The 20,599-nt window shown below is 31.8% G+C and overlaps 1 pseudogene across 2 annotated transcripts; it reads right to left on the bottom strand.

The window, feature by feature from the left end:
* Window positions 1-447: 447 nt before the first annotated feature.
* Window positions 448-4,132, bottom strand: LOC146949614 (nucleolar GTP-binding protein 1 pseudogene; annotated as a pseudogene). Of its 2 annotated transcripts, none has more exons than XR_015027344.1 (3): window positions 4,023-4,132; window positions 1,687-3,730; window positions 448-727 (listed from the first exon to the last, which is right to left on the bottom strand). The product of XR_015027344.1 is annotated as a nucleolar GTP-binding protein 1 pseudogene, transcript variant X1 (transcript). The 2 variants fall into 2 exon arrangements; XR_015027345.1 differs by having other exon boundaries at window positions 4,033-4,132.
* Between the last annotated feature and the right edge of the window lie 16,467 nt (window positions 4,133-20,599).

Raw genomic sequence — 20,599 nt, 5'->3', positions numbered from 1 at the left:
CCATTTCAGTTATGCTACACAACAAGTCAACCAATTCATGGACTCGCTATTGCACAAAATTATATGTTTGTGTTAGGATTACTGCTTCAAATGAGCATGTAGAGGACAACGTAATCACATACACGTAATCACATACGTTCATATAATCTATTTTTGATAACCTGAGTGATTTCTTGTTAGAGTAGTTACATGTAGATGTAGGTTTGTTTATATGGAAGAGTATACTAATTGATTTGCTTCACCTAAACTCGTCGTATTCTGTTCACTTTGAAAAGTGGGTTCAACTTCAGAATAAGAAATATTACATCAAATTTTTTTATGCGTGTTCAGATCAAAATAAATGAAAACAGAAACAAGAAACAAATGTAAATTGTAAATTATCTAACATGAAAAAAACAGAAACATCCTCCAATTTACCCATTTGGGTCCAAGGGGTGGTCATCACAGTTGAAACAAAACAACAAACTTCGAATAACAGTTGCAAAATGTGAAACAAATACTCAAATATTTTAGCGTACAGAAACAACTCAAAATTCAAACAGAAGCTCCCATAATTCATAAAGTGCATCCAAAATTGAACTAAAGAAACATTAATAAATAATAATATAAAAGGCATAAGTGTATAACAAAAACTTCTCTGCAGCAAGCACCATGCATTTAACTCCAGGAGAACATAAAAAATATGATAGAACAAAATTCTTGACACCCACAAAGCCATCATCATTGCCTGCAAAGAAAATAATTATTTTAGTGACACTGGTAGATTGTTACAAAAAAGAATTGTCTACGAACACAACATATTATCTAATTTTAGACGAAACTCAAGACTTCGAGCTTTTGGGAGGAGGGACAGGGTTAGGGAGAGAAATCAACATACTTGTTTGAAAGACAGATAACTAGGGAGAGAAATCAGATATTGATTCAGTGGTTTACAAAAACAGGATTCAAATAAATGATATCATCAAGACCGAGGCTTGCATAGACTGCAGGGGAACAAGCAAAATTAAGACTCGAGCCATGCATGATTCAGGAAAAATGGAAACTCAGTCAGATATTGGAGTGCAATTAGAAATCTCATGACTAGAATGGCATATGCAGAAATTGAACTTGATGCAACAAGATTTGTCAATAAATACACTTAATAAAATGAAAAACAACTTGCTTGGATATAACAGCCCCACATTTCCTTCAATCCATTTTAACAGTGAGAGATGGAAAAAGAAATCGTTATAAAGTTTTGATGAAATCGTGTAAATTTTTAACATAAAGAAACAAGTAGGAAAAACATTATATGCAAACATTTATTTAAATCTAGCCAATTATTTTCCACAGCCACCCTGTAATATTCAAGGTTGAGATGTCAAATGTAATTTCATGCAAGTACTGCAGAACATAAAACAAAAAATGGTGTATGTATAAAAGTTCGTGAAATGGAGAAAGTTTTCAACATAACTAAAGAAAAAATTAAACGCAAAAATTGATTTACAATTGGGTGATCAATTATTCTTTGCCACAACTACCATATGATATTCATGGTTGAGACAGAAAAATATAATAAATCAGGCAAGTACCACAAACCATAACAAAAATGTGTGTATTTCTAAGTTCAAGAAAACTAATGAAAATTTTGGTGTCCTGACTTGCTACATGATAAATAATCAAAGTTGCATAGACAAAGTTTATTACCTATTTTAGCGCCTGTCTGTCTTTCCGTTGGAGCGCTTTCCAGTATACAAGTGCTTCGGTTTAAGGTTAACGATGACTCTATCAGCTTCTCCACGCTTGGCATTCTTGTTTCTCTTCTTGGACGATCCCTTCGCAAGTTTAATTGCTTTGATCTTTTGAGCAGAATCCCTAAGGCCTTCTCCAGGAACAACTTCATGTGGTGGGCGGGAGACCGACCTGGAACGAGACAGTGATCTACTGAGACGCTGTTTCTTGCTAGGTGTGTCGTCATCAATATCCATCCCATCGTTTCTTCCTTCTGGTGATCTCTCCCTCTTCCGACCTTTCCTAGATGCAGATCTGCTACGCATTCTGTTAATAGCCATAGAAGGATCAAGCCCAAGAGACGACAGCTGCCTTCCCATTCTTTCTGTTGTGAACTGCCTGTCCTTGTCGAATTTCCTTGAAACGGTTGGTCGGCTCTCAGCAGTGCTCTTTTTAATCCGATGTTGTTGGATTAGAATACTTTTCTTCCTCCTAATCTCAGCTAAAGCCTCTTGCTGTTCCGGTGTCAATTCAGTTCCATCTATCTCAAAATCATCATCATCAGCTTCTGCCTGCCTTAACCCTTCCTCTCTTTCCAACTCTTCCACCCTATGTAGAATGTCAGGGTCAATGAAATCATACACATTGTGGCCATCCAAAATTTCTGGCAGATTATCTTCTTTCCATTCATCATCAGCCAGAATATAATGCTTTCTCAAATTCATGGAGTATACACCAGCACCTCCATTTTCTTCCTCCAGATCCTTCTCAGTTTTTCTCTTCTCCACAGCAGCTGCTTGCTTAGCTTTAGCTTCCAAAACTGCCGGAGGAATACACGGAGGTCTTTCCTTCTGGTCACGTGGTTTCGGAACTGCAACATGAAACCTGTTCAGACAGTCGTTGATTTTCTTAGACTTCATCTTAATCTCAACCCTCTGGTTCAGCAATCTCTCACAGGCAGCATTTTTCACCGCAATCACACCTTCTTCAGTCAACGCACTCATGGTCAACAACACATCAGCATCTGTCCCCTCGCCTCCATGACCAATTGAAGTCTTCAACGCTTCAGCTTTCATCTCATTCACCAACTTCATATCCTCCTCAGATAATCCATCCAACGGCTGCAAATCCGTCTTGTTGCACACAACAATCAAAGGCTTGTTCAAGAACAAAGACTTAATACTCTGAAACAAAGCCGCCTGCTGAGCAATAGTATACCCACAAGACCCTGATATATCCAAGAAGAACAATATTGCCGCTCTCAAATGCGCAAGAGCAGTAATACTGCACATCTCAATAATATTCCGATCCTCAAACGGCCTATCCAAAATCCCAGGTGTATCAATCACTTGATACCTCAAATACTTGTAATCCGTATGACCCACAAACAGCGACTTAGTGGTAAACGCATACGGCTGAACTTCAACATCAGCCCTAGTAATCTTGTTGATAAAAGAACTCTTCCCCACATTCGGATACCCACAAATCAAAATAGTCCTGGTATTTGGATCAATTGAAGGAAGCCTAGCCATATGCTGCCTAACCTGTTCCAAATACGCCAAACTCGGTCCGATCCTCTTAAGCACAGTACACATCCTCCCAAGAGCAGCAACCTTCAAGCACTTACAACGATACAACGAATCACCATACTTCAGCAACTTAACATAATCTTTAGCAATCTTACCAATAAGATTCCTAGCAGTATTAATCTGACCAAGTGCAAGCTTGTAATGATCCTTGTTATAAAGCACATGAAGCAGATCACCATAAAAAGGATGAATGTCCCCAAGACGAGGAAACTCATCGATTATGGTTGAAAGCTTTTCGTGAAAATTAGTCTGGGTGTACTTGACTTTTCGCATGTAGAATTGTCGGAGACGTGAAATTGCATAGCCTTTATGGACAACAGTTGGTGTTTGACGTTGTGTACGTGAGAGAATGATGTCAACGAAATCTTTTCCATTTGGTACCACAGTGATCTTCTTGAAATTGTATTGCACCATTTTTGCTTTGTGTCAACCTATCAAAAAATATAATTCCAGGTTAGAAATGAAACAAACAACAACAAAAACCGAACTTTATCCAACTAAATGGTGTTGGCTACATGCATCAAACGACACTATAATGTTCTCAAATACCATATTTCTATTCAACACATTTGTTTTGAATTCTCTAGATTTTAAAACTAAGCATAAATCATAGTTGAAAACTAAGCATGTTAAATTAGCTTTTCATTGACAATATAGTTGAAAAAGCTTTTCATCCTAGCGATAACAGCAAGGAAAATTTGACAGAAAAAAAAAAATGAAAACCTGAACGAACGTTTTTCACTGTGTTCCTTGATACGGGGATCCAATCGAGCTCAGTGCGACTGATAGCAACTTATACAAAAAGGGTAATGGGGCAGCGGCAAGGCTGCACTGGTTTTTTGTGTTACGAAGATGAACAAGGTTTATGCATCAAGGATGGAATGCGGGTTGAAAAATTGACCCGGTACGGCCCAGTTATTAAACTAATTTTGTTAGATTGAGAAAGGAATTGCTATTTGTAACCTCCTCTTATTACTCATACATCATTACTTTTTTTAAATATGAAGAAAGATATTGGAAATTAGTTTTTTTTTTTTTAAATCTGGAAATAAATGTTTGAAAAATAATTAAAAATTATATAATCTCAAAATTTATAACTTTTGAAAATATAATTTCAGTATTTTTGAAAAATATAATTTTCAAATTAAAAAATAATAATTTTTGAAAATTTAATTTTCAGTTTTTTTCCGAATTTTTTTTCAGATTTTTTAATTTTTTTATGATTTTAAAATTTATTTTCAGATTTTTTTAATTTTAAAAAAAATATGTTTTAATTATGTGGCATGCCACGTGGCAAAAGTTGCACAGTCAACAACTGTTATTTGGCCAAATCATAACTGAAGTGGGGCCATGGACCTTTTTAAATCAAAATGGAAAATATTAAAAAGTCAAATCATAACTGAAGTGGGGTCAGGGACCTTTTTAAATCAAAATGGAAAATATTAAAAAAATGTTGTTCGTCATTTGCTTCGTAGAACATGGGCACTTACATCAATATTTCACCATTTTTTTCCAGTTATACGCTGCTAGTGTTTAGAATATTTTTTCATTGTGGTTTACTTTTTTTTTAAAGAATTGTGGTTTACTTTTATTGTTACGTTTAATTTTTTCATCCTTTATATTTTATTGTTAAGTTTATTTTTCTATAAAGTAAAAACACTAAAATCAAAATAAATAAAAAATCAAATTTCAGAAATTAAAAAGTAATTTAAAAATGGGTTAATAGTGCTTTTCACCCCTGTAATATAGGTCATTTCCGGTTTTCACCCCTGTAAAATTTTCGGTTTGGATTCCATCCTCGTAAAAGTTTTTTTTCCAGAAAACCTCCCTCCACCATCCAACTCAGCAGAATCTAATATGTGGCGGTGATTTGACATTTTTTTCATTTTTTTAATTGGCCACATGTAAAAAAGGCAATCCACATCAGATTATTTTTAAAAATATATTAAAATTAATTTAAAATAAAATTAAAAAATCCGAAATATTAGAAAAATATTTAGATTTTTTTTCCAAAAATTTAAAAAATCGAATTTTTAAAACTAAAAAATTAGATAAACATTAAGATTTTGTTTTGAAAATTTTAAAAATTAGAAAAATATTCATTTCCAAAAAAATTAAGAATATCAGAAAAAACTTTTATGTTTTTTTCAAAATTTAAAAAATTAGATAAAATCAGGAATATATTCAGATTTTTTTTCTAAAAAATTATAAAATCGAAAAAAATTATTTGTTTCTTTCTAAAATTAAAAAAAAAACAGAATGTTATTTTTTAAATTTAGAAAAATATTCAGATTTTTTTCTCGTAAATTTTAGAATCAAAATATTAAAAATTTAGTTTATGATTTAGAAAATTATAAGTTTAGAATTTTTTTCTTTCTAAAATCAGAAAAAACATTCAGTTTTTTTTTAAATTAATTTTTTTGGATCTTTTTCGAAATTAAGAAGATTATTATAAATTCTGGAATTTAGTGTTCGAAATTTAAAAAACAGGTCAGATTTTTTTCTGAAAAAACTGTTTTCTTAAACTTTTTCTACCAATAAAGAATTCTAGAAAAATTCTTTGGAAATACAAAAATTAAAATTTATATCATATTTTGTTAGAATTGAAAATTCTGAAAAATTAAAAATATTTTTCCTGAATTTTTTCTAATTTTTAAGATATTTTTTATTTTCGAATATTAATTTTCATATTTTTTAAATTTTTTATTCTTATATTAATATAAATGAATATATATATTGATTTTTTATTTATTTTTTAAAAAAAATTAAAATTTTTACGATTTTAAATTTTCGAAAATTTATTTCCAGATTTTTATTTATATTTAAATTAATATAAATTCATTTTTTTTAAATATAGGCACAAATGCCACGTGTACCCTTAAAAAAATAAAAAATAAAAATAATTATACAATCGGCGCGCCACATAAACATATATGTACAGTCAGTGTGCCACACTGTGTACCACGTCAGCAAATATGCACAGTCATATGGGGGAGGGGGGTTTTCCCGAAAAAAAATAATTTTACGAGGACGGAATCCAAATCGAAAATTTTATAGGAGTGAAAACTGGAAATGACTTATATTACAGGGGCGAAAAGCACTATTAACCCTTTAAAAATAAGATATAAAAGATGTATTTGATCTAAATTTGTCAAAAAAAAAATTATATACATTTTATTACAAATAAAGAATGTCCCTTTAAGTAATTTTACATTTATCAGTTGGTCGAACCACTAATTTACCAAACATGTCAAGTAAATTGTTTCCCGTTTATCATAAAAAAAATTATATCCATTTTATTACAAATTGTTTTGTAGTTTTTGATTATTTGTTTTTTCATAAAAAAGGACAATTATGTTGATATTTTATAACATAAAGGACTAAATCGGGACTAAATTGTTACCTAAAATCAAGTTAAGAAGCAAATTTTGTGTAATTTTATTTTAGTTTATTAAACCTATGTCTTTTATCATTCATCAATTTATTCATCAATGGAATAATATATATAGGTAAAAAAGTTGTTGAAAAAGTAGTGAGGGCCTTGGCCCTCAATGTGTTTGACGTGGGTCCGTCCCTGCTTTCAAGTAAGCAGTTTGACATAGTATTTTACTATTTTTTAGGCAGTTTGATGCCACGTTACTCCTATGCTATGACACAGCTCCATCATCATACTCTTCTGAATCAGTTTACTCTCTTTTCCCATCATAACTGGCTTAGGCAGGCTACGGTGCATAGACATAAGTTTTTATCCAATTGATTGATTTAATTCTCTTTGCATCCCAACTTTCCAAAAAAATTCAAAAAAAGTAGTAGAACTTTTCGATTGTAGGATAAGTAATCGAACTTTCAAAAGTAGATTGTAGTTGTAGGATAAGTAATCAACTTTTCTTTCAAAGTAGTAGATTGTCGAATACTGTATGCCTCACGGGACGGGACCCTCTCCTGCTATAGATAGCCTATATCTTTAAAGAGCAATGATATTTGGAATTTTTTCTTCTTTTGACCCTATCACCAAAAAAATTGATATGTCTGCCCCTAATTCAAAATTATTGGTGCAATTGTGCTTGTTCATTTGGCGAACATGCATTATTTTGTTTGTTTTTTTAAAGTCTATAATTCAAATGGCGAGCAAGCAAACCATTTAGATTTATTTGGATAAAGAAAACCTAAATGCGTGTCAACAAAAGAGAAAAATCACATAAATTATGGACATTCGTAGCCATTCCTCTCTCACCATGTGTTTCCCATTTCTTCTCCTCGCACTAAATTTCTATAGTAACAGATGAAAAAAAAGGGCGAATAAAAAAACACACAAAAAAAATGGATTTATTCGCCATTCTAAATATAGAACATGAAAAAAATTAAAAGAAAAATTAAATGGCTTGTTCGCCATTTGAATTATAGAAAATGGAAAATACAAAAAGAATACATGTATGTTCGCCAAATGAAATGAAGAACAAGGGTGGTGATAGGACTTTGTGGTGAATCATCAGTTACCCCTTGTTTCTCTCAACACACGTGCGCTGCCGTAATCTAGAGTCTTAATCACAACAGACCGAATCTTCTTAGACTCAATCTCAGCTCTCCATTCTCTTAATCTTCTCCTAGAAAGAAGCAACCTAAAAGTAATCATCATTTCTCCTATCTATATCACGTAACTCAGAAACATCACACTCATCCTTCAATCTTCTTCACCTTCATAAAAATTGATTCTTTCTTTTCCTTTATTAACTTTATTCTTGTACTATTGCATACATGAAGAGTGGAGTAGTGGAGGTAGTGGTTGTACACTTGTACTATGTCCTTTTCCTGCACTCTTTAGTGGATAAGCATCTAATGCCTTCTAATTCCTCTAGGCTTCTATACCTTTTGCAATCATATGCATTCAAAATGACAACATATAACTAACTTCATCTTCCAGTCTTCAGCTTCTAATGAACTCCAACTTCTGATGACGTCAACTTTTGGTGACAGCTTCTGATGAACAACTTCTGTTGTCTTCAGACTCTGTTTTTGTCTTCAGACTCTATCTTGCAACATAAGCTTCCTTTTTGTAAATTACATTGCTCTCATTTGTTCTTCCAGAACATATGCTTGAATAAGAGACATTTAACTTCTTGTCTATGATCCTGCACACTTGAACAAATACTAACATATCCAATTGACATTTTTTAATACATTGTTATCATCAAAACTTAAAGGTATGTTCAACACATTTTGTTCCGACATATTACTTATCTCTAAGTCACACTTATTTGTACTTATCCCTTAAGTACTTAACTCTTAAGTCATATCATTGTACTTCTCTATAAATAGATACCACATGTAACATATATGTACACTACAAGAGAATAATATAATCATCTCTATTTTTCTCTTCTTCTCTACTTCTCATTATTCTTGTTCTTATTCTAATAGTTTCATAACACTATTTTTTTATTTATTTAAAGTCACATTTAAGTTAAGTTATCGGAAAGATTAAAGGTCACGTTAAGTTAAATTTAGGGTTAATATATATGTTTACCCCTGTAATATTAGCAGTTTATGATTTATCCCCTGTAAAAAAAAAATTGTTTAGATTCCAACCCTATAATTTGAAGATTTTTTATTTTGGACCTTCATAAATCTTGACTGTACAAAATCGATGATATGGCAGGGGGTAAACCGAAATCCTCTCAAATGACAAGGGGCGAAAGTACCTTAAATTTTGTAATTTGATGCCATCATGGTCCAAAATCAAAAAATCTTCAAATCACATGGTTGGAATTTAAATAATTTTTTTTACAAGGGGGTAAACCGGAAATCGCTAATATTATAACGGTAAACATATATTAACCCTTAAATTTATTATTATTGACATAATTTCATTTACTTACTTCACAGTTCACACACAGCTCGTGGTTTTTTTTTCAAAAAAAGAAGCATGCATTTGCCATATTTAAAAGTATAGAAAATGTTGTTTTCGATGCAAAACATTTTTCTTCTTTAACTAGTGCCTAAAACACTAGTTAGCAAGCATGTTAAAATAAAAAAATAAATAGGTTGTTCGCCAAAAGAAATATCAAACATAAAAAAATAAGAAGTATGTTCATGTTCGCCAATTGCTTTATAACAAGGGCATTTACATTAATATTTTTCAACAAGGGGCAGTTCCATCATTTTTTTTTCACACGAAGGGCAGAAGAAAAAAAAAATCTCAATATGTCGTTGAATAACTTTGTTAATAAGTATTAACACATCTTAAATAATTACGATAAACTTTGTTGGAGAGAAAGTAAAGTTCATAGGTTCAAATTAACTTAATAATTAACCAATACAAGACATATTGAATAACTACGATCATATTTTAGCATTAAAGTTAAATAAACAAATGAACATTCGTACAAACTATAATCTGCAAAATGTTGATTTATCAACGATATTGAAAATATCTGGATGATCCATGGTTAAGAGTTTTCTAAGCGGCATTAGTCCTTAAACATAAAAAGAGAGACAAGTAACGAGCATCTATTGTATTGTGGTTCTTTCTCAATTAGAATGGTTATTTCATGATATGCCGGTAGTGTTTTGAATGAATCTTCCCTTAATTTGCTTCAATGACAAACAAATTTGGGTCTTATGCAGTAAATGATTTTATTTGGAATGATCATAAAAATAGCAACAATATGAAAAAGTTCAACATTTTTTGTTAATAAAATACAACTTTGTCCTTTTGTTAATAAAACCAATTTTTTTAAAATCCAGTTTTAAAACGGTTTGTCCAAACCTGTTTTCAACTAATTTTTACCAGATCAAGTTTTAACATTTAGTAGTAGGCCTAAAAGTTGTCTAATAGAAATCACATAATCATCAAAAAGATTGTCTAATGACAAATATGCAGAAATTACATAAAAAACAACTTATTACAACTAAGAATTGTCTTATATAAAGCTTAAAGCTAATCATCAAAATAAATCACCACTTTGACAAGACTTGCTAGGCTCATAGCTTGCTACACTCCATAGGATTGTCTTACGTGTCAAATTGTGAGCTATGTTAAGAAACTCACACGTGGGAACTTTGTTAACGAGTTGAGTGAGTAAGATTTTGTTGAGCACTCAATATGAACCAACCAACTTAACGTGAATATCATTGAGCAAGACCTTAAATTCAAGTTGTACAAACTTCATTTGTTCAACCTCTTTAATTTTAAAGATTAGCACATTATTGCAGTATGACAAATCTATAACGAAAGCCTGCCAACGGGATTCCAATGCTAAGGTTGTGAACCCTACTATTTTATCGCCGGAATCTAGAAGGATTTGACGCAACCAGCTTGTGATTACATTGGAATCGGCAATAATTAGTCCTATGACTTCGTGTTTATGCTCACGAAAGACAACATAAAATGCAACATAGTTAGGGCATGTAAGTTTATTTTCAATCGCTGGAAATTGGTCAAGATCGACAAGAGCAATTTATATACATTGACAGTAGAAATTGGTCAACTCGTACACCACCCAAATACCATGTTACACCCCCAAAATTTATATACGCTTTCTATCACTTCTCCCAAATACATTCAAGAAATTTGTAATCCTCCCAACAAGTCTATCATGTAGTAAACCAATAATTCATTTTTCTAATGCAAAAATAACCACTGTCTTCAATCTAATTTTCCCACCAATAGGCTAAAACAAAAGTAATGTGAAACATTGTGGAATTAATCACACGTGTTAACAGTGTTTATTATATTGAGTACTGCATGCATCCCTCTGTAGCAAAGAAAAACATCTTCAATCTGACAATCATCCATAATAAATATGATGCATCGTTGGTTCAATCAAAACCTTTATGTTTTTGTTTTATTTAATTAAAAGTAAAGTACAAAACCACCCTTTTGTTTAAAATCAACTTTAACCGGTGAAATTGGGTATTTAGTAAAACACAAGTGGGAGTAGGCTTGCTAACTTACTCCTTCATATTTTTGGATGGAAGTGAGTCAACCCCATATACATACATACATACATACATACATACATACATACATATACATATATATATATATATATATATATATATATATATATATATATATATATAAATGGTGGCTTGTGTACAACTGCTGTAATATTTATGGAATTAGTCTCATATCATATGTATTAATATTTGTACATATATTTTATTTGCTATGATTGAGTGAAAATTATTGTATTCATGTTTTGGATTGTCACTTTGTTGGTGATTGATAATTTGCATTTTAATGTTCTTGAATTTGTTTGTAGTTGTAATTTTCGGCTATATTGTTGTAATATTATTTATCGGGTTAGTATAAATTTTTTACGTGTTCTTATTCTTATTATCATTAATGTTTATGTTACAATAATTAATTTTTATATCCAATGTACATAGTTGTTTATGTTTGTTAGCGTTGGAGATGATAAATTATGTTGAAGTAATTAGATATTCAAACTTATGAGTTCTTACACATTAATTACCGTTGACATTGTTTCTTTATTGAGTTTTGGTTAATATGTATAGTTTTAAGAGATGCTGTTATTTTTCTATTGAAAATACCTATATATTTTGCATCTAAATATGTGTTTGGATTCACATAAAATTTTGAAAAATCATGACAAATTGCCTCATTATTTATATGTTCAATGTACATGGTTGTTTATGTTTGTTATTGTTGGAGATAATAAATTATGTTGAAGTAATTAGATCTTCAAATTTATGAGTCCTTATACACTAATTATGGTTGACAACAAATTGTCGCATCAACACATAAACTTCAATTAGTTGTTTTTTATTGGCTTAATTACACTTTTGACCCCTTAAGTTTTCCAAAGTTGTGATTTTGGCCCCCTAAAAAAAACAACTCTTTACAAGTCCCTAAGTTTACTTTCTGTTGCAATTTTAGCCCCTCATGCCAATTTTAGCCCCCTAAGTTTACTTTCCATGTGGCATTTATCATGGGAATGGCTAATCCCTTCCCACCATGGGAAAGATGGTATTTTACCTGCAACAGCCAGTCAAACAGTTTGACATTGGCTTTGTTTGGTATTTCAATTCAGCCAAAAAATCATTAAATGACTTATTATACTCAATTGTGAACTACGCCTCTCATTTAAAAAAAGTACTATCCACACCACAAAATCCACACCAAAAAACAGACTTCACTCTTCTCTCCTCCTTGTTCACAAGAGCTCAGCAACAACACCCATGAAGAGAGGCTTGAAAAAAAATCATGAAAGAAAATCCCACATCTTTACTTGTTTTCTAATTGCTTCTTGAAGAGAGACTTGTTATCTATCCACTACATTCCGTTTAAATATTTTTTCTCATAAATTACGTTATAATTTTTTCATTCCTGCCATTTTTTTTAACAAGCTTCCTGCCATTTTTATGGAATGGAATATTAAGCTTTGGAATGGAATACGTTGTTGTATAATTCTGGAGTGGAGTATTAAGCTTTGTGAAAAAGTGAATGACGTTGTTGTATATCTATTTTTTTCTCTTAAATTATGTTATATCCATTGCTCTTTATACTTTACTAATAATACAAAAAAAAATTATTAAATTAATATTAATTTATTAAATTATAACACTTAAATATAATTAATAAATTTTACTAAACACTTCAACTAGCTTATCAGCTATAAGTCATCAGCCATCAACTATCCGCTATAAGCTATCAGTCATCAGCTATAAGCTATCAGCTATCAGCTAGCTTATCAGTTATCCGCTATTTTTGCCAAACAAAGCCCTAATGTTTTGGTTTTTTGCGGAGTCGGAAATATGTACGCGGGGGTTCGAGTAGAATGTTTTCGTTGGGCCATGGTGATTTTCGTTTTAAAATAGACCCATTATCCATTATTGTGTCAATAGCCCATAAAATAAAATATCATTAAACCTTATCATGTGGGGTCAAATTTTTTGTAAAATTTTAAAAACAAAAAGTCACCAATAAGTTGCAAGTGAGCAATCTCAAACATTCAATATTTTTATTAATATATCAATGATTCACATTCACCTTTCCCATGGTGGGAAAGGATTAAACTTCCCATGGTAAATGCCACCTACTTTCCAGGTAGGCATGGCAACAAAACCCATACCCGTGGTTACCCGCCCGAACCAAACCAAATTTGACGGGTTTTCTCCGTTTTGACTGGGTTTGGGTTTTCCCCGATTTCAAAACACGGGTATGGGACGGGTAACAGGTATATATGTACCCACCCCGAACCCATACCCAAACCCGTCCCAAAATCAGAAAATTAATTTATGTTGATATGCCATGTTATTTTGTTTGATAATTGCCATGTTATAAAAACCATCATTGATATTTAAAGGAGCAAATAAATTAATCGGTCTAACAAATGTTAAAGTGAGTATATTACTGGATGATGCATTACAACATTTCTCTAATGGTTGCAAAAAAACTTTTATTTTTTATTAAAAAAATATTCAATGCGAGGATGGGGATGGGGCGGGGATACCCGAACCCATCGGGGACGGGGATGAGGTTCAATTTCAAATCCCCGTTGGGTATGGGTAGGGCAACGGGTAAGGATATGAGAATCGGGTATGGGGACGGGGAATACAAAACCCATCCCCACCCCGCCCCATTGCCATGCCTATTTCCAGGCCCCCTGATTTCGAGTCAAAAAATAAACTTAGGGGGCTAAAATTGGCATGAGGGGCTAAAATTGCAACAGAAAGTAAACTTAGGGGGCTTGGAAAGAGTTATTTTTTTTAGGGGGCCAAAATCATAACTTTGCAAAACTTAGGGGGCCAAAAGTGTAATTAAGCCTTTTTTATTTTTACTAGTTTAGAGACCCGGTGTTGCCCGGGTTAGATATTAAATAAGTTTTATAAGTTTGTGTGCACGAATACACGTGTCAGTATATTAGATTGAATGTCCTCGTGAGCTTTGCTCAGTTGGTATGGACAATGCATAAAATATGCAAGGTCCGGGGTTCGAACCCCGGCCACCACAAAAAAAAAGTATATTAGATTGAATTTATTTAAATTTACAATTATAATAATATCATAAAAATAAATATAAATGATGAGATGAATGTCCAATGCAAGAATAAAAATTGTAACAAAATCAATAATGCATTAGTCCAAGTGGTAAGAGTTTAGGGTCCCTTTAAACATGTGGTCATGGGTTTGTTTCGTGGCCCATGCGATGATGTAACAGCCCGATTTTTCGCTAGATTTGTTTATTAATTGTTTTTATGTGTATTTATAAGTGCTCTTATGTGATTAATTGCCTTTGTGTGCATTTTGGTTGGGAGTTGTAGAATTCGGTGTTAGAAGGGTATTTTAGTCATTTTGGACTCAGGGGTATTTTGGTCATTTTGTGAGTATGGGTAATTTAGTAATTTGATGGGGATTATTTTTAGTGCTTAGTGAGAGCCGTTTTTATATTACTAAGTACTAGGGAGTTGTAGTGAATTGTTTTATAACCGATAAGTGACCGTTATTATTACATTTTACCGTTAAGTGGGTAGTAACATTTTGAATTAAATTAGTAATGGGTTAGGCCCATTAAGGTATTGTGAGTTGAGCCCAATTATGTAGAGCCTATATAAACTCTAGTGTTAGAGAAAATAGGGTTTACATAATCATTTCACAATTTTGAGAGAAGAGGTAGAGAGAGAAAGAGCAAGAGAGAAGAAAAGGGTTTGAAGAAGGAAAGCTAGGGAGAGCTAGAGGAAGGTAGAGCTTCAAGGATTGGAGCTAAAGTGAAGCCCTAGTTGAGTTTGTGAAGAATTAAGGTAAGGGGGTTAGACTTTAATCATAATCTTGTAGTTTAATTTCTACCCTAATTTTTTGCATAATTGTTGTTGTGGTTAAGTGGTTAATTTGATTTTAGTTGTAGAAATTCGTGCTTAATTTTGATGATAAGATTATATACATGAATTGAATGATAATTGTGTTGTTGTTGTTGAATTTGTATGTCAAAATGGGTATATATGAACATGACGTATTTTTGTGTGAAGTTGGTGATGAATGAAGTTGTGGTTGTTGAATTGTGAATGAATTCATGTTCAAATGTTGTTGTTGTTATCTTGACATATGTTGTTGTTGAATTGATGTAATGGGTATCATTAAAATGATGAATTATTGATGAGTTTGTTGTTGTTGGAAAGTTGTGAGAGTTTGGTGAATTATTGATAAATTGATGTTTTAATCTCAAAACTTATGCATGTTGAGTGTCTTGTAATGTATATGACCTATAAACATCTTTTGAATTAAGTTTTGGGGTTTGGAATGATCAAAATTTGGATTTTGGGGTGAAAAGGGTTGGAACCCGTAGCAATTTTTGACAGAAACTGAGCTAGCACGCTGCAGCGTGCTCCAAGCGTGCGGTTTTTGGACCAGGACGCTTAAGCGTGCTCCAAGCATGCGAGGTCCAGAAGCTACTGGAACTTGGACACTTAAGCGTGTCCAGGACGCTTAAGCGAGCAGCACTCTGTTCAGCAACTTTTGATTTTTCATTTCGTGCACTCGGGGACCAATCCGGGCTTTCTAAAATGATTCTTTTGACCTGTTTAACCTTTGTTTATACACTTAAGCCTACTGGAACTTCAGGTGAATCGTATTGGACTTGAATTTGTGAATTGAACGTAACTTTTGAAAAACGGTTCATGAACGTCGATTTTTCCAAAAACTCGTTTTTCTCCGGAAAATGAAGTATGGTTAAGGTTGTATAATGTCTATATGGTTTCTAAAAATGGTTGTGATTGGTTTCATCAAGTCTTAACTTGTTTTGCTTTGAAAAATGAGATTTTCTTGAAAAGCGATAAAGAGAGACGAACTTTGTGATTCTCATGAATTCGTCGTGTTTAGCCGGTGAAACGTAATTGTATACTCTACTGCACTTATATGTAGTCTAGAGGTATACTTAGTTGAGGCATTGGATCTTGTTTACTTGGTTTTGGTTCAATATCTTCAATTATTTTGAAAATGGGATAACGATAGACGAACATGGTTGAAAATGGTTCCTTTGAGCCGATTACTTTATAAATCTTTCGTGGATAGTTTTATATGACTAAATGAAGATATGTGAATGGTTGTTCGGTGTCGAATATGATGTTTATCATAATGTGTTGTATTTTCTCCATTAATTGAATTGTGAAAATGGTATGGAGCTGTTGAACTATATGATATAGTTGAATGTCGATTATAGCTGTTGATTTATAGCCGTTGATTCATAGCCATTGATTATAGCCGTTGAATTGTTGTGAACATATGCATGGTGGATTGAGTCATATGTTCATGCATCATATTTCGTGTCGGATGTTATATCCATATTGTCGTTGATTATAGCCGTTGATAATGATGTTTTTGTGGTATCATGGGTGACGACCTTGAGGAGATTTGGTACCACATGCATGTATGCGTCGAGTATAGGTGCATATCACATTGGCATGAGTCTTAATTGTTGCCGTTGCATGAAGAATGATGATGATTAGTGTGTGATGAATACATATACTTGTGATGATTGAAATTAAATTGTGAATGTGTATATGGAAGTTGATTGCTCGTGTTGATTAGGGAAGAATTGAATTGATTTTTGTCAAGTTGTTTATACATTGATTATGATTGATGTAAATCTAACCTCCAGTGGTTTTGACCGCCTACCTGTTTGTATGGATGGGTAGACGCTGTACATGAGTAGTTCGCTTTTGGTGAGTGCTTGGATAGCGGGAGCTAATCTCCGTTATCGTTTTGGAGTCGTAGGTTTAGGCTCTGATTAGGTTGTCGGTGTCTTTATGCTGTTGTTGGTTTTTATTTTATTATTGAGATTTTCCCACTTATCGGGACTTGGAGAATTTATATGTTGATGTATTTTGATACCATGACATGTATATTTTGGAGATGTATGATTTGTATCCGCTGCGACTGTTGAGATATTTTATACATGCATGTTGTTTTGGATTTTGCTGAGACGTAGCGTCTATTTCTTGAATATATGTTTTATTCTCGTGTATTATCGCTTTAATAGAAATAAGGCATTATATATGAGAGTGAAAAATCGATTGAAAGGGAAGAGAATGGTTGAAATATATATATATATATATATATATATATATATATATATATATATATATGTATGTCAAACTATATGTATGAGAAATAATAAAATTGGTGTTTGGCAAACCTGAAGAAGGAAAAATGTTAGATGAAAATAAGGTTTGGGGTTTCTGCTTGTGCTCAAAATATGTAAATATGTGATTAACGAAAATTTATTTATTTATAGCTAACATTTGCATTAGAATATGCTGCTATAAGATAACATAATAATTAATCGAACCTTTTTTTATCAAAAAGAAACTAATCGAACCTTTTTTTTCCTCAAACATAAAAACTAATTGAATGATATAGTGCTAAAAGATTTGTAATAACTAATTGAAGCTTCTTTTCCTAAAAACAAATAAACAAATTGGAGTCTTTTAATCATAAAATAAGATCGTATATGTAAACTTTGTTGAAAGTATTATGTGTAGTTTGTTGAGATATTTTTCCTACATAAAATATTAGAAATTCAATAAAAATTTAAAGAAAATATTGAATGGATAAGATCAAAATGTTGTTGAGATATTTATGTTACATAAAATAGGGTTAATTAAGTTTTTAGTCCCTATAAATATTCACAGTTTTGTTTTTAGTCCCTATAAAATAAAATCATTCTTTTTAATCCCTTTGACATTTTCCTTAAGCATTTTAAGGATAAAAAATGTTGATGGAAATTTTTTATAGGGACTAAAAATGCTGATGGAAAATTTTATAAGGACTAAAAAGTGTGATTTTATTTTATAGGGACTAAAAACAAAATTCTGAATATTTACAGGGACCATTTACTTAATTAACCCAATAAAATATTGGTTTTTAAAAATAGAAAAAATAATAAAAATACTGAGAATGAATGTGGAAGTGACACGTGACATAAAAAATCTTACTTTATATATATATATATATTATCGATTGATTGATTGATGTGTAGTTTGTTGAGATATTTCTCCTACATAAAATATTAGAAATTCAATAAAAATAATAAAAAAATACTGAGTGCATAAGATCAAAAGGTTGTTGAGATATTTATGTTAAATAAAATATTGATTTTTAAAAATAGAAAAAATAATAAAAATATTGAGAATGAATGTGGAAATGACACGTGACATAAAAAACCTTACTTTATATATATACTATTGATGTTAAATTGACCTTTAATCACGCGCTAGCAGTGAAAATAATTATAACTTAACATATGTTAAATAAATAATTTTTTGCTTATTATTTCATGATGTTGGCCTTGGTAATATATAATTTCTTGTAGTTATAGTAAAAACATGACCACAAACTCTATCCAAGTTCCCTCAAAAAAAAAAAAAACTCTATCCAAGTGTCACTATAAGAAAATACAAGATTCGTCACCATTAATTTGTTGCAAAACTCAATGGTAGTTAACAACAAACTTACTCCCTCCGGTCTCAAATATAAGAAAATATTCCTTTTTTAGGTTCATTGAGTAGTTAATGTATCTGGTCTATATTGTAAAGCAGATACATTAATTATTCAATGAATCTAAAAAAGGAATCTTTTCTTATATTTGAGACCGGAGGGAGTATGAGTTTAATTGTAGTGCACTGACAGTGTAAAGATACTTTATACAGTCAACCAATAACATTCTGCCATGTCATTATCTCATTTAAAATTGATTTTTTTATTAAACAAAAACACAGATTAAGGCATAGTGCAAAAACATCGTTCCCACGGAAACCCACACTGCCTTCTCCCCTTTCTTTCACTGCACGTCTCTTACAATCTCAATATCCTACTACCTTTGAACGTTACCGTTGCACACCCCCGACACCTACCTGTCATTGTTGCTTTGTTATTCATCTTTGCATATCTAATTACATTTTTTTAAATAAAATAAAAAAGATGTAGGATTAGGGAAATTAATTGAATGGAGGTGTGGTTGATTAACCACGATGAAGAATAGAGAATCAAAAGAGCCATCAGAGGTATTGTTAGATTGACCATTGAAATGAGAAAAAAATTAATTATCTTATAATATCTATAAATCAACATAAACCTCGTGGTGGGTGCAACCTCTTATTCTAATACATAAGTGGTGTCTTGGTAATATTTTGATTAGTGTCCCATACATGTCATGGTGTGATGATCTTATACGTATTTATTTGATTTAGAAGTAATATAAGATATTATTTTATTTGTTGATTTATTAATTTACTCATTTTAGAAAAATGATAATAGTTTATTGTGAATATTTTAGAGACTAAGATTTTAGTTATGGGCGATTGGATCAAATGATTATTATTTATTTATAGAACTTGAACTAATAGAAGAATATACTTGACCAACTTGTTTTCTGAACCCAATGTAACACATGTGGCTGTCCAACCCAGCTAAACACTTCATCACCATCCTCAGAGGTGGTTACCTTCGTGACAACGATATGAGCCAATCCGAGGTGACCCACCTATGTGAGATAATTGTTCCCCCTATCAGCTATTATATAATTCACAACACATTGAGACCTAATAGCTCTGACATATATCTCTTCGACTGCAAATGTGTAAAAAGATATAAGAACCTCATCTTCATCACTTAAATTAAGACCCATGAGCTGAGAAGGTTTTTGAGGAAGTTTATCTAGGTGATAGTTTAAGCGCAGATGTCGAAGAACCATTTCTTTCAAGGTGACTGCACCATCTTCAGGTCTTGCTTGTGCAAGGCGATGATCAACATTGATGAACTCAAACGTAGCTCCCCCAAAACCCAAACGAAACGGTAAAGTTTTGTTAACAAGTGTATCTTTGCTAACTAGGTTGATACGATGGTCGTTAAGTAACTCTCAAACTTCGCCATGTACATCATCTCCTACCACCGCCTCTTTGATCTTGTAGAGCACAACCATGTTTTCATATGAAAAGGCAATTACGAAAGCCTTATGGGAATTCTCTAAAGCTAAAGTGGAGAAATCGATTATGATATCTTGGCTTGGATCTTTTAGAACCTTGCAACTAACATGCGGTATTATTTTATACATTATTTTTTTTCCTTAAAAATATCATTAGTCTTTGCACTTTCAACGTTTTTTTTTATTTTGGTCCTTGAACTTTTTTATTTTTTTTAATTTTTTTCAAATACTTGGATTCTTTAAATTCGTGATTAAATTTAAATATTCTAATATTAATTTTATAATTTTAGAATATAAAATGAATTTATACTAAACAAACAACTTCACTTTTCTCGGTACAAGGAGTATCAGAGAAGAG

The sequence above is a fragment of the Medicago sativa genome, chromosome 2 (assembly GCF_051527215.1).
Source record: "Medicago sativa cultivar Bolivia chromosome 2, Bolivia_mono, whole genome shotgun sequence".
NCBI classification, from domain to species: Eukaryota; Viridiplantae; Streptophyta; class Magnoliopsida; order Fabales; family Fabaceae; genus Medicago; species Medicago sativa.
The sequence above is the reverse complement of the archived record's forward strand: the minus strand, read 5'-3'. Positions and strand labels throughout refer to the sequence as shown.